The 15,098-nt window shown below is 35.1% G+C and overlaps 1 protein-coding gene across 5 annotated transcripts in view; it reads left to right on the top strand.

Moving 5' to 3' along the window:
* Positions 1 to 15,098, top strand: part of LOC106664598 (protein draper) — a 47,648-nt gene that overhangs the window by 22,144 nt on the left and 10,406 nt on the right. For 4 of the 5 annotated variants that reach the window (XM_014390478.2, XM_014390476.2, XM_014390475.2 and 1 more), the window contains exon 2: positions 4,181 to 4,234. The exons of the other annotated variant lie outside the window; for it this stretch is intronic. The gene's annotated coding sequence lies outside the window, so the exon portion shown is untranslated. The remainder of the gene's footprint in view (positions 1 to 4,180; positions 4,235 to 15,098) is intronic. 5 annotated transcript variants of the gene reach the window in all.

Below are 15,098 nucleotides of genomic sequence, written 5' to 3'. Positions count from 1 at the left end.
CTAATATGTTTAATTTGGTTTTGCAGTTCAACGCCAAATTGGAACTAATAATATTCGAGCTTAGTGCTTTGATGGCTGTTAGGCTATCTGGCATGATAGCCATATTCTTGTTTTTGTACCCTTTATTCAAGTTGAGTTGAGTACATCTCTCGATTGTGTGAATCTCAGCTTGGAATTTGTGTCCATGTGTGAATTCCATTGTTCCCTCATTTTCTTTTCATCCTTCTATCTGAGGTACTTATTGATAGTGTGAGTTCCTTTGCTACCGAAGGGTTCGGGTCCTATCAGCGGTGTAGCAGACCCTTTCCTTGCAAGGGTGTCCTCTTTCTCGTTGCCTTCTACACCCGTGTGTCCTGGGACCCAGCGGAAGCTGACTTTGTTCTGCGTACCCAATGTTTAATTTGATTGCAGTTCAACGCCAAATTGGAACTGATGAACACAGCTTAATGTTTTGACGGCTGTTTGGCTATCTGACATGATAGCTATGTCCTTGTTTTTGTACCCTTTATTCAAGTTGAGTACATCTCTCGAGTGCGTGAATCTCAGCTTGGAAGATACTGGTGTATTTTCCCGTGGGTTCTGAGTATTTGGTTTCAGAAACGAATACTCCTGCCCCGTACCTTCTTCAGTTCTAATCCATCTGTGTACCAAAAATGGTGCCATTCTTAAAGGAGGTGTTTTCCTCTCGTTACCATTCTTTTTGGTACCTAGATTTATTTGGAAGTTTTAATTGAATTCAAATATCCTGTTCATGTCGTCTCTTGGAGCCATGAATATCGGATGGTCTTTCATTATTTTGTTGCTAGAGTTGCTGCTAACCTTAAACAAACATGTCAACGTTGCCGTTGCTCTAAAGCAACTTTGGGCAAGAAAGGCTTAAAATAAACTGGATATGAACACTTTTATGTTTGGCAGTTATAACAACCGGTACAAGATAAAGGGGCGAAGAGCCATGTTGTACGTAGATATTTAAGATTAGCGCCAAAAAAATCACTGTTATGAATATACATGATGAAACATTGAAGGAAAAACTGCATCCGCCCTAAACTCATTTTGCTAAATTTCGTGTTGTCCTGAAGCAACGCTGGGCAAGAAAGTGTTAATGGATATGAACGGCTTCAAACCAAACGAGCACAATTTAAAAATTCGGTCGTAAAATTTGAAAATCCATATGATCTTGATTCTCATCTATTCTCTAATAAAAGAATGAATGTAATATTTGACATAGTTTACTAGTCTAAAATTCTGAATCATTTATTCTTTTTGATTGGCGTGTGTTTGAATACTGACTCACAGGTAAACGGAAATAAATCAATAAGGACAAGTTTTTCTCGAAATCGTTATTATCGTTTAATAACTGACTGATCAGCTTTTCTTTTTAATGGCATAAAAATAGGAACATTGTTTAAACAATTATTGAGATTTAATATATTTATAAACATTTAATATGATTATTATCATTCTCGTTAATTATTTGAACAAGATTATTTGGAGGTCGTGAGATGCGGTCTGGTGTGACGTAGGTTTTAGAAAAACATTTTCTTTATCGTGCCAACGTTTCGACCTTTATTGAGATCATCTTCAGGGCTCAAAGGGTTTGTTTTCTGCGTAGATGTTTCATTCTTGTCTGTCGACACCACACATTTAAACAAAGACAAAACCCTTTATCAGGGCTACACATAAACAGGGCTTTTTATCATATTCTAACATAAAAACTTAAAATTTAAGACCCAAGTATTTTTTAGCAGTTTATTTTTAAATTAGTCCTTAAAGTTTGGGGTTTTCCGTTTTACAAAATGTAGAATTTTGTTGGAAACAGACTTCTAAATGAATGTTTAACTTAGACCATTTTCCTTTTAAAATTGTCTTTGTAACCTTTTCAAGTCAGAGAAATTGTATAATTCAAAAATCAAAAAATGTTCTGAGTAATTACTTAGTAAAATTATTATAGATTGTATATTTCAAATAAACCCGCCAAATCATTCCTATTCAGTATATGTTAAAAGCTATGTTAATTTATTGTAATGAATGTAATTTATTAGCGTGAAAGGAAGGCGTTGCTTAACACCGCTCCGAGAAATACGGCGTACTTTGGGGTGAGTGTGTGACATCTGGAGGGTAAAAGTAAGTCATTAGCGAGAATGGTGTGGGTTCGACTCCGCCTGGAGGAATATCGAGTACTCAGGTTGAGTGAATATGACCAGAATTCTATGGTATATATACATTTAGATTATATTATGTATAGTATATTTTGTGTCTATTCTGCAGTTGACAACCTGAGGTACAAATAAAAGGATAATATTTTAGGATAGCGACGTAGTATACATGCATACAGAACGCTCAAACGTCTGCAGTTTAAAACAAAAAATACTCGTGAAAGACCCGAAAACGAAGGAAAACACCCAGAGGGCCGTCGGCAGTTTGTCGGTCCATAAACCTCCCACTTATAAAGGCTAGCCATTGATTGGAAAAGACCAAGGCCTAATGGCGGATGTCTGGGTATTAAGCAGGGCGAGGCAAGATTTTTTTTAAATTATTGCCAAGCAAAATGGACTATGTTGAATATTTAATTTGTTGTCGCATTGCCACACTCTTTTCGATCAAGTTGTGTGGGTTTTCTTTTAATATAGAACGGAAATGTCATGGATATTAGTCCTTGACAAACTGGAACGAACTGAAAAATCAAACACATTCATGCAAACCTCCTGTCAAGCCTTGGTGCACCCATAGCTTACCGATAAAATTTTGCAAAATGCTTATCCAGAATGATAGGCGCTAATTTGAGCCGATGTTGATTGTTGTGCTATGAACCGGCAAATCTTACCGATTGTCGTTCGCAATCCAGCATATGAATCATGATTTTCACGCTCTAGTAATTCAGCATCATCGACTACAGGAAGAATCTTGAAGGCCAGTGCTTTCAGCAACGTTTGAATCGAAAACGGATATCACGATGCCCTTTCACCCCCATTGCACATATTTCTTCAGCATCCTTTCCACATTTGCAGTCAAGATTTGTTCGTAATATTTTATATATAACGAAAAGAAAGATCCAAATAAATTGGATTCATTGATTTAAAAATGTCTTCATAAGGGTACTGGGATGAATTTAACACCTACTTTGTGGGATTATTTTAAACATATTAAAAAAATGAAGCGTTTAAAAATGTATGGAGGTCTTTTGACAATCATGAGAGCTGTTAGTCACGTCTGTGCGGAAGAAAAAATTTTCCCAGTGTCGAGGCCACATTTCATTGTTATGGGCTATCACCATCCTACTTAATTTATCCTTGGTTCATTCCTATTTGCCGATCGTTGTACTATCGTGATTCATCGTCCATCGGTCGACTTTTGGCCCTTATGTTTTTATGAAACAACAATAGTACGAATCTTCGAACGTTTACCAAACTTCAGAGGTTGTGTTTCTTTTCCATTTTTTCCTAGAGCCTTTGTCCTCCGGCTCCTCGATCATCTTTGGAATTTAGGACAGTGCGTTCTTTAAACGCTATGATTAAAAAAGAAATTTAAACCGTGAAAATTATAAACAATTTTCAATGGTTCTTGACGACAAAAGGATCTTTTATAAATTTCTTCTCTTTTTTATACAAGGATAAAAGCAGGCCAGAGATTACCAGCAGGATTTGCACGCATAATAGATTTTCTGTCGAGTAATAGATTTTCTCTGTGCGTCTTTAATGTCAGTGTCAATAGAAACGAGCAAATGTCTATTATTACATACACATCTGCCCTAATATTTTTTCCTTTCTTAGACGACATTAATTAGCGGAAATAACGGCTGAAGATAAGCCATATGTTTGCCCTTTTTTTTTCGGAGGCTGAAATTTTTTGATGACTGGATCAAAGAATTGTTTTGCCTTGTATATACTAATTTCGTCCAACGCAATATACGAGTTACCAAACAGATGCTTTGAACTAATGCCTTATGCGACGACGGATGTGATTCACCAAAAAGGGTTCTTTGAACTTTTTTTTCTGCCATTGCAAACAATAAGAAATCAATGGAAAAATTTATGGTGTCGTCGGGTCGATGTTTCAGGCCGATGATTTCACCATGTCATGAGATTTGCTAGCAAACAGCAAAACAACCATTTTTCTACGTAGTAAGCGATTAAAAAAATACAAATTTAATTTACTAATTAAAAAATATATTGTTTTCCAGAATGAAGAGTTTCGAGGGGAAAACACATGAGAGTTAGTGCAACTTATGATGAAGGTATTTTGACATTAAAGAAAATATTTTTTTTTAAGACAAATCGTTGAAATTTAATCGTAATAGTCATTTTTACAATGTTAAAATTCTAAAACAACAGAAATCCTGTTGTTCCAATTCTTCAAAGGGTGGAATGAACTGAACATCTGGCCGAGGGGTGAGCCTGAATGAGGGTCATATCAATCAATTTATATTATTTTAGATTAGTTTCTAAATTAAATTTTAATTGATTACACGAGAGTTGACAATACGTTCACCCAATTATTTTTAAATCCTTAATTTGAGTAGTAGAGTTTTTTTCAAAATTTAAAAGGTTAATTTGACTAAACCAGGGATGTTATTTGTTTGAATACTCCAATTTTTAACAGGATTTTAACAAGGGTGATTAATCAATCCAACTCTTTTGCCATAAGGTTTAAATCATCATGTAAAGCTTGTTCACAATTTTACGATGAGAATGCCAAAATTGAACGCATGAATAATTCAAAAGGCTACAATACAGATAAAATAAAAAAAAAATAAAAAAAACAGCGCAACATTTAAATAGAAGCATTACCTATCATGTTTCAGGCATAGTTATAAACAAACATATAATAATATGTACGTTTATGATGTTGATGATGATGTTCATGAACACCTGTCGGTTCTATAAACGGTACAATAGAGGGGTCTTTCGGCCATGTGTCACGTATGTTCTCTTTTGTCGAAATATTTTCTAATTCGGCTCTCGTTTTTACTACTTTGTTCCTTTGTATCACTTTTAAGGGTAAAGGAACTTTAGAATTTATCATCTCAGTTGTTTAAAAAAAAAACCTACGTAATTATCATAATGAGCAATTCAGTCGGTAAGAATTACAGGATTAGGTCTGTGATCTTATCTATAAATATGTTTTGATGATTTCAACGATCCCTTTTATTAACTTTAATCTCGTTGATTTAAGAATAAAATAAAAATAATATGGGCAATTTGATGAATAAGGCTATTAATTATTTAAATTGATAAGATGTCAGAGTTTCATTGGATAAACATGTGATAAGATTTGTTAAATCTGTGTTTACATAATTTAAAAGTTTAAAGTTAGTTTTTATTCAAACTTAAATTTTAAGACATTCGAAGTGTAGGACAATTTTGAAATATAACTTTGTGTCTGGGGGACCGCGGTAGCCGAGTGGTTAGCAACTTTGTGTCTGAAGTACAAAAACCTGGAAACATGTACAAAACCAATTAGCATATCTTGTCCAACCGCAATTGTATTTTATTGCTAAACTCGGTGACTTTTGGCTTGTTATATAATAATAACTTGTTAAACGGTCTGAATCCGTTTTTTTATTTATTTCCCGGGCATGGCGAATTGCGTAAAATGGAATTACTTCCTGTTAAGTAGTCTTTAGGCCTCTTCCTTTAATTTATGTGGTCATTTCATGAGCGAGCGGCTCATGACGCAGGCAAACGTTTAATATCGTTTTCCCAAAAAGTCTACTTCTATGATTCAGTACGTAAGTGGAGTTCCAGTTGCGTAATTTGGTGAAAATTAGCTCAGGCGTGGTTTCTTTTTATTTTTTTACTCATGCTCTCCTTCTCTCTCTCTCTCTCTCTTCTCTCTCTTCTCTCTCTTCTCTCTCCTCTCTCTCTCTCACTTTCTCTTTCTCTCTCTCTTCTCTCTCACTCTCTCTCTCTCTCTCTCTCTCTCTCTCTCTCTCCTCTGAAATGCTCTCTTTCTCTCTTTACCTCTCTATAACTCTCTTTCTCTCATTACCTCTAAAACTCTCTTTCTCAAATGCTCTCTGCATCTATCTCTGTCTGTCTCTCTCCTTCTCTCTCTCTCTCTCTCTCTCTCTCTCTCTCTCTCTCTCTCTCTCCTCTCCCTCCCTCTCTCAACATCTCCTCTCTTGAATTCATGTTTTGTAAAAAAAGTTATCATTATTTTTTCCACCCTCGTCACTCTCCCTCTCCCTCTCTCTTTATCTTATTTCTCTCTCTCTCTCTCTCTCTCTCTCTCTCTCTCTCATCTCTTGAATTCATGTTTTGTAAAAAAAAGTTATCATTATTTTTTCCCACCCTCGTCACTCTCGTCACTCTCCCTCACCCTCTCTCTTTATCTTATCTCTTTCTTTCTTTCTCTCTCTCTCTCTCTCTCTCTCTCTCTCTCTCTCTCTCTCTCTCTCTCTCTCTCTCTCTCTTATCCCTACTNCACTATTTTTTCCCACCCTCGTCACTCTCGTCACTCTCCCTCACCCTCTCTCTTTATCTTATCTCTTTCTTTCTTTCTCTCTCTCTCTCGCTCTCTCTCTCTCTCTCTCTCTCTCTCTCTCTCTCTCTCTCTCTCTCTCTTATCCCTACTTCTGTCCCGTTCATTTGTCGGTCATTTTTTTTAATCTTTTTTTGGCTCTGTTAAGCTGCTCTGTTCGTCTGACTCTCTCTTACACTCTTTCCTATTTTTCTTTAGCATACTTTTTGTTATCTATATCTCCCTCACCCCTCTCTCTTTTCTCACTTTTTTTACCTCCTTCCCAGTTTCTTCCTCTTGCCATCTCTTTCTTTCTATCTATCCCCTTCTTCTATCTTACTTTATGTCGGAATGTCACATTGCTGCCAACAAATACGCACAATTTAACATTAAAGCGTAATAACACTAAATACAGTTTAAAGTGCAACACCGTTCAATCAATATATGGGTTTTTCGACCAAGAATATGATATTTGTCAGTCCCGGTTATAAAATCCTCCATGGTGTCATGTTTCAGCTTAATATCATATCAAGCAAGTTTTAATCGGCAGTCTGGCAAATACTTACAATGGCAAATACAGATACTTGTTTCGCCGACATGACATAATTTTCAGCGGCTATAACAAAATAATCAATTTTTCGATTTGGCAAGAGTTCCAAAGTGACGTTGTTAAAAATTCTAAAAACTTGACTGTTCCATATTTATGTTGTCGATTTGTTGTCAACTAACAATGAACCAACGTCGTCGAGAGATGTGATGTAATAATATTATATACTTTGCCACGTAGGCTGTGCGGGCCTTCCTCGTCCTCAACAGGACTTCTTTTAAATGCGACAAATAATCCAACAATTAAGAATTTTCATGAAGCATTGTCGGCCCGGTATTTTCTCTAAATTCGAAGCAAACGCCGAACCGCGTGAAATCGATCTTCACACGGCCCCTCGAATGCATGGAATTCAAAGCCGAATGCAATGTTCACGGGCTTGGGTAAAAGGAGAAACCGTTATAAATCCTGATAGAAGCCGGCGTCCCCGTGGCACACTTGCCCTCGACTTATGTAATGGCATCACGATGACGTTGTTTAAAACGAATTCCCAAAATTTACAACTTTTATACACGACACATTCCCTGTTTCTTTGTTTCGAAAGAATTTCAAAAGAAAAGAATAAACAGATCCACCCTTACAAGCCTGCTTAGTCTCACTGTTTTCTACTGACAAGAAGTCATTGACATAAAGCCATAAAATGCTCATTTGATTTGTTGCTTGATTTTCACTGTTTTGTTGCTTGTTTCAAAAGGAAACGTAAATTAAGATTCAGTATTTCTTTATTTTATTAAACAGTTGGTCTTAACTATAGTATCATAAAATATACAACTTAACCGTCTCTGCCTCTGTCTCTGTCTGTCTGTCTCTCCCTCTCCCTCTCTCACTCTCTGTCTCTCTCTCTCTCTCTTTCTTTCTTTCTTTCTCTCTCTCTCTCTCTCTCTCTCTCTCTCTTTCTTTCTCTCTCTCTTTTCTCTTTTCTCTCCTCTCTCCTCTCTCTCTCTCTCTCTCTCTCTCTTTCTTTCTCTCTCTCTCTTTTCTCTTTTCTCTTCTCTCCTCTCTCTCTCTTCTCTCCTCTCTCTCTCTCTCTCTCTCTCTCTCTCTCTCTCTCTCTCTCTNTCTCTTTCTCTCTCTGTCATTTTGTTATTTCTCTTATCCCTACTTTCGAATTCTCGAATACTTAAACATAACTTGTGTGCATTACTTGTTCCTTTGTTTCACAAGAATTTCAAAAGAAACGAATACGCAGATCCACCCTTACAAGCCTGCTTAGTCTCACTATTTTCTACTGACAAAAAGTCATTGGCATAAAGCCATAAAATGCTCGTTTGGTTCAGTAGCTAAAATGGTGATGGATCTCAAGGAGAATTTATAAATTCCAGAGATTCAATTCGCATATATATGCAGTTTCAACAAACACATAACGTATTGTTATTTTCAAAAATGAAACATACAAGTAGGATAATATTTTAATAACGAATTGACCATAGCTGTAGTTTGATTAAAAATATCACATTAATAACCAAAAAACAGAAATATCGCAAGAACGTAATTAATTTTAATGAGATGTTCTAAATAGTGGTTGAAAGTTTAAATTATCAAAAATACACAAGTGTGATAATCTTTTTATGGCTGATTGACTGTACAATTGAATTAACATACAGCTGCAGATTAAAAAACAAATTACGTTTTAACCCCAAAAAAAGAAACCTCAATTTCAGATTCAGTATTTTTTTAATTTTTCTAATCGGTTGTTCTAGACTACAGTAGAAAGTATCATAAAATATACAACGTAAGCGTCTTTGAGTAATAACCTCAATTTTTATTAAACGCATTTTAAGCAAAAATATTATATATCTAACCCAAAAAAGGAACCTCAAAATAAGGATATCAGTTTGTTTTTATCAATTGGGGTTTTTGTCAAATTGTAGTCGAAAGTTTAAAGTATCATAAAATATACAGTGTGACTATTCAAACAGCTTAATATATTCAGTAAAATAAAAATGAGCTCAATTCTTCATAAGTACCGTTTTTACAAAAATAGTCCATATCAAACCCAAAAAGGAATATGAAAATAAGGATATTAATTTTTTTAATTAAGTTACTAAGTTTATAATTTTTAACTAGTTAATAATTTTCAACTGCATTAGAAGGTTTAAAGAACCATAATAAATACAAGTGACCCTCTTTTAATTCCTAAATCTATACAGTAGAATGGAAATAACCACAGTTCTTCATAAATGCAGGTTTCACAAAATTTTTTTATATCTAACCCAAGAAAGGAACCTCAAAATAAGACTAATAATTTTTTGTATTAATCAGTGTATCTAAATTGTGGTAGAAGTTTTGAAGTATGTTAAATATAAAAGTGTGACCATCTTTTATTTGTTAAATGTAGCATGGGAATAACCTCAATTCTCTCTAAATACAATTTCAATTAAAATATTGCATTCTAACCGAAAAAATAACCTCAAAATAATCCTATTCATTTTTTTATTCATTATTGGTCCTTGCTTGCAGTGAAACGTTTAAATTACCATAAAATATACAATATATTATACTGTTTTAATGGTTAATTCGATACAGTAACGTTGGAATAACATCAATTCGTACAGTACGAACAGTTTCACCAAAAATATTACATTCTTAACCCAAAAACAAACCTAAAAATGAAACTATTAATTTTTTTTTAGTAATCTGTGGTTCGAAATTGCAGTAAAAGGTTTGAAGTTCATAAAATATACAAGTAACCGACTTTTGATTGCTAAATGTAGCGTGGGAATAACCTTAATTCTCTCTAAATACAATTTCAATTAAAATATTGCATTCTAACCGAAAAAAGAACCTCAAAATAATCCTATTCATTTATTTTATTCATTATTTGTTCTTGCTTGCACTGAAAAAATTAAATTTACAAATATGATACTGTTTTAGTGGCTAATTCTATACAGTAACATTGGCATAACAGTGTATGAGCAGGTTTACCGAAAATATTCTAAATCTATTCTAAATCCCAAAAAAGGAACAAGTAAGTAAAAAATAAGTCTATTAATTTATGTTATTGTGGTTCTAAATTGCAGTAAAAGGTTTAAAGTATCATAAAATATACACGCGTGGCGGTCTTTTAACGGCTATTATTACTGATAAATATAAATTTCCTCAGTTCACCTTAAATGGTGTTCCAACAAAAATATTTATTGTGTAACCCAAAAAAGGAACATAAAAGTAGTCCTTTTTTATTAAATAACACTAATGTAAATTCGTAATATTTTCTTTGTTCCCTCTTATCTTTGTCGAACGGAGTTGGATTTGTTTTGTCTATGTTCAGTTTGTTTTGAAAACAATTGTTTGTTTACCATTTCCTTGTAAGCGTACAATTTGCAAAAGCTTCGCGTTAATAACCTCTCAATCATATTTCTCAATCTTTGTCGACCTTAGTAACAAACTTAATGGCATTTCTATGCAACGAGCCGGATGTTTGAATAATCGCGATGAAAGGAAAGTAGAACAATTCCTGTTGTGAAGACACAACCGGCCGAGTAACTTTTTTCCCCAAAGCGTAAAATATCAACGTTCAACGGATTTATTATTTATGTTTTTCATTTCTAATTAAATTGCATCACGTTTAAACACAAACGTGGCGAAATAAAAATAGATTTCGAAATAGATTCTTCAACTCTTTGTTATCACTCGCTATTTTTTTAAATGTTGCTTCATCGGCCTTGGCTCATGGAACGAGGAAGAGCACCCAGTGTGCAAAACATTAAAACTGTTTGGAAGAAATGTGCCCCTGGTCGTCTAATGCAGCAGATTCTTTTAGTTCCAGCACACTGCACACAAACGGCTTCTTTCGTTCTATTGTTGTTTGACTCACCAGGTTCTTATAAATAATGTGGGAAAACTTCGATAAGATGACGTACAAATAACATTAATAAAACCTATATAACAAAAAAACCTTGAAAATCAAGTATAAAACTTTTTTAACGTGCGTAGTAATACTTTTTAATACTTAAACCCGGTTTAAATTGAAAATAATTTTTTTAAAGTTAATAGAAAAATACTATTGACTAATATTATTGTTGTAATAATAAATTTAAGAATGATTTATCAAGTCTTCCTTCTATCATTCATCCCAATTACATTTACAATGGAATAAAGAAATAATCGACGCCCTTTGTTAAGCCCCTATCCTTCATGGGTCTGACTTTATCCAGGCGACCACTAAGAGCTTTTATCTCCAAAAAAAAAAATCAAAGGGAAAAACTATTTAGTCATTTTTATTTTCACCAGTTTCGATTTCAAAATTTGCCGATGTAGCAGTTTAGTCATTTAATTTAGACATTAGTCATCAGAAACAAAAACCCTCCTGACAAGGTTACTTGTTTATAGATGAAGATTGCTCGATTGAATCATTCTCCACCGTAGACAAAATGTCCAAGCCGATATGAATTATTTACCCTGCCATGTTGCTTTTAAATTGAGGGTCAGTCGTGTTTCGCTGTTTACCAGCATCAAGTGGTTTCCATCCGTCTATCATTCATTAAATTTCATACCATAAAGCATAGCAAAAGACATAAAAAGTGAATCTATGATGGATCATACTTCATTGAAAATACAAAAACATAGAAATGTTGACTTGTGAACGAGTGCGGTGTTCAATCCTTTTAAAAAGATAGTTCCTACTCAGCAGTAGAACTCCTTCAACCTGATGATGAGCGAAAAGCTCGAAATCCGGATCGTTGTAAGCAACTTACTGTGAGTAGGAACTATCTTTTTAAAAAGGATTTAATACAAAAACATTCCATCCATACCTGGTTATTTAGAGTTAATAATTTACACCAAGAAAAACAAGTTGTAAATTGAAGTTTTTGTTATATGAAGTAAAATAAAAATTAAATTAGCCAATACAATTAGTGTTTTTTACTTGTTTTTTTTCAACAGTTCTTTGGAACTTAAGAACTTAAACGTTGGTAGTTCTTGTGTTACTAGAAACCTGACAAAGCTCAAGTATAATTTGATACTGACTCCTGATTAGGTGACAAAGGATCAGGAAATAAAAGAAGCTTTGTTAAAATAAAAAAAATATATACTATGGGTTTTAAATTCACTAATTATATCTTTTATGAAATCCAAGATGATTTAGTTATAGACATTTTCTTGTAATTTCGTTTTATAATTTTTATCTAATTAAACATCACACTTGGTACTTTGTAATTATGATTTAAAATATTTCAAATTGGTTGCAGTATTTCAGTAATTCCTGTGTCAGACTTTAAAATAATTTTCATAGGTTCGACCTCAGTCAAGGTTGGCCTTTTACTAAGAAAACCGACGAAAACCGTCCCTGGTTGGTTTTTCTATATTTTCAAAGTGTCTTAAAAGACATGCCAAATAGTACGAAATATTAAAAATTGCAAGTGTGTCATCGTTCGTTCTTTACACGTCCAATCGTTCTTGCGCAAGGAGGGGAATATTCCAATTGGGGTCCTTAATTGGGATTTGTCGGTCCCACTCTCCCCTTCAACTGCTGACCAACATATGCATACTATTGAGTTTAAAAAAAGAAAAAAAAAATCAGAAGTTTGAATAATGTTTTAACGTAGAAATAATTATTCCCGATAGCGTGGGATCTTTTGTTAAAAAAAAAGAAGAAGTAAACAATACATTCGAAGTATTTTCAAACGTTTCAGCTAAAAATACCACCCATGATGAAACGGGTTTCCCAATATGAGATCTTATTTTGCCAAATCTAAAATATACGCACCAATTTTACCTGTTTAAAATTCAACTTTTTTAAAAATATTTGAAGGAATAGGTCGAGCTGTCATACCACAGACTGAGGATTAAACTATGGTTATGGTTTTGTGACACCCGAAGATCGAACTGACTTTAAACTTAGGCAGATACTGTTTTCCAGTCTAAAATCAGAGCATTGTGCCAGGGAAATAAATAGGCTAGGAACATAGGACATAGGAAGTCATTTTCTCTGACAGTCAGACGGCACTTAAAGGCCTTAGCCTCATGCAGGTAAAAGCAAAAAGTTGTATGGAATCGTATGGAAGCCCCGACAGAAGTCAACATTCGGACATAGATGCAATGAAAAAGTGAACAGGTTGTCCAGAATAGCGAATATGAATTTTCTAGGCACCGAACCCTACTGTGGCCTAGTACCTTGAGACAAAAAAATGGATCTTTGATGAGCCCAAAACCTGGTGGAACAATACCTCAGATATGAGGCACGCGAAGAGAGCCATCATGCCATCCTTAAGACTTACATGTATGTTTCCCACTGAGATCGCAAGTCGTTTAACATTGAGGTTGTTAGCGTGCGCACCTGGCACATAGACCTTATCTCACGTTTAGATTCTCAAGTTAGAAGCGACGGAAAATCTCCTTATTCCGTGAGGTTCGGTGTAGAAGCACGCAAATCTACAGACTAATCAAACAGACATGCTGACTTCTCCCGCTTGCCCTTTCCGAAGGGGTGGGTTAACATGTACACTCAACCATGTGCCGCGCGTAAAGGGATACCCAAAAAGTGGTCGAATGCATCGACCAAGTCTCCCACTCCCTAGATAGAGAAGACATCTCCCTGGGTGTAGGGGCTCCGACACCGTCGAAACCTCCGGATGCGCTCCGGCCGTGGTTTCGATTTAAGTGGAATCTCTAACCACCCCCTAGAGGAGAACATGCCTTCAGTAAAGGCAGCCCAGTAAAGCCACCACCGAAAAACACCCGCCCACCATTCCTCACGCATTCGAGGGACTCTGTCAGAGTCGTCTTAGATCCTCGCTGAACCCTTCGGCAAAGTACTTCGCCGCAAGACTTACAAAGAAATTATTGTATATAATCGAAACAGAACCAGGATTCTGCTTGGACTCTGTCAAGGCATTGTCCCCCAAGAAGGCACATACGCAGGATAGATCAGACAGAAAACCACTAAGGGAAGCTGCCAGGAAGAGGAGGAGGCACGGAGTTTTGTTTTTGGTAGTGCAGATTGAATAGCCACAAGTAAGATCCTACAGTAAGGAATCACTGGCAAGGCTATGGAGGTTGATTGACAACCTGAAACCGGCTAGCGAGTTATAAAAATAAATGAGAACAATAGATCCACTCAGGATGAGGTCCAGAAGTCCTTGTGGCTACCCCTTTTATCCTTATATTAATCCTTATGGTTTTACTATATATAACATTTTAACTGCTTTCCTATATATAAAGAATCTTTCTTTTTTAAGGGTGTTGTTTTGTATATTTATTAATTTATTTTTAAGATAAGTTTATTTGGATTCAATGTCAATCTGGGCGATGACCTAAGCCTTTAAATAGTCAGATCAAAAATAACTTTCGCTGAAATGTTTTCGCCAACCGAAGAAGATTTTTATTTCCTATCGGCACGCTTAAATTCTTCAAGAATTGTCTGTTTTATAATAAAAATAATTCGGTTTGTATTCTATGAACTGACGCCTGATTTAATATTATTTGTCCTGAGTTGAATTTTCAGTCTCGTTGTAGTGTCCATACGCCCTTTCTGTTTCGCCCAGAAATTTTAAAATGTCTCGGGATTATATTTATTAGCCTGGCGATCCGTGAATACCCGATAGCGGGTCATTAGGATAAATTGTGTTATGACAGACATCCCGTGTGGAGTTGATTAACGTTTCTCGATCCATTATTACAAGCCTGCCAAGGCCTCAGCTTCGAACTCAATTTTCCTTTTCCTGCCTAGTTATGCATCAACATCTACGGGGGATTTTTATGCATCAGCACGGCCTTCTTCGACTCTGGAATTCGTTTAAAAAATTGGAATACGAATTAATGATAAACAAGTTGTGCTATTCAGCCAGTAAAGGAAAGCTTAATTTAAGAGAGCATATATTTTTAGTTCGCTCGACCTAAACTCGTTGCTTTGTCATGACATATTCAATAACGATGACATACCAAAAGTAAGCTCGAAAACGACCACACTATAAGTCCATCCTCAGTCCTCAATAAGAAATCTCACAACTTACACTTTTATTCTTTTCTTGTTGTGCACAGACTATCACAAATAATTTCGCGATAATAATTAGTTGCTTTTAAAGATTTGACATTATTT

The sequence above is a fragment of the Cimex lectularius genome, unplaced genomic scaffold, assembly GCF_000648675.2.
Source record: "Cimex lectularius strain Harlan isolate CLEC.00 unplaced genomic scaffold, Clec_2.1 scaffold13, whole genome shotgun sequence".
Classification (NCBI taxonomy): Eukaryota; Metazoa; Arthropoda; class Insecta; order Hemiptera; family Cimicidae; genus Cimex; species Cimex lectularius.
This window is presented reverse-complemented; position numbering and strand designations above follow the sequence as displayed.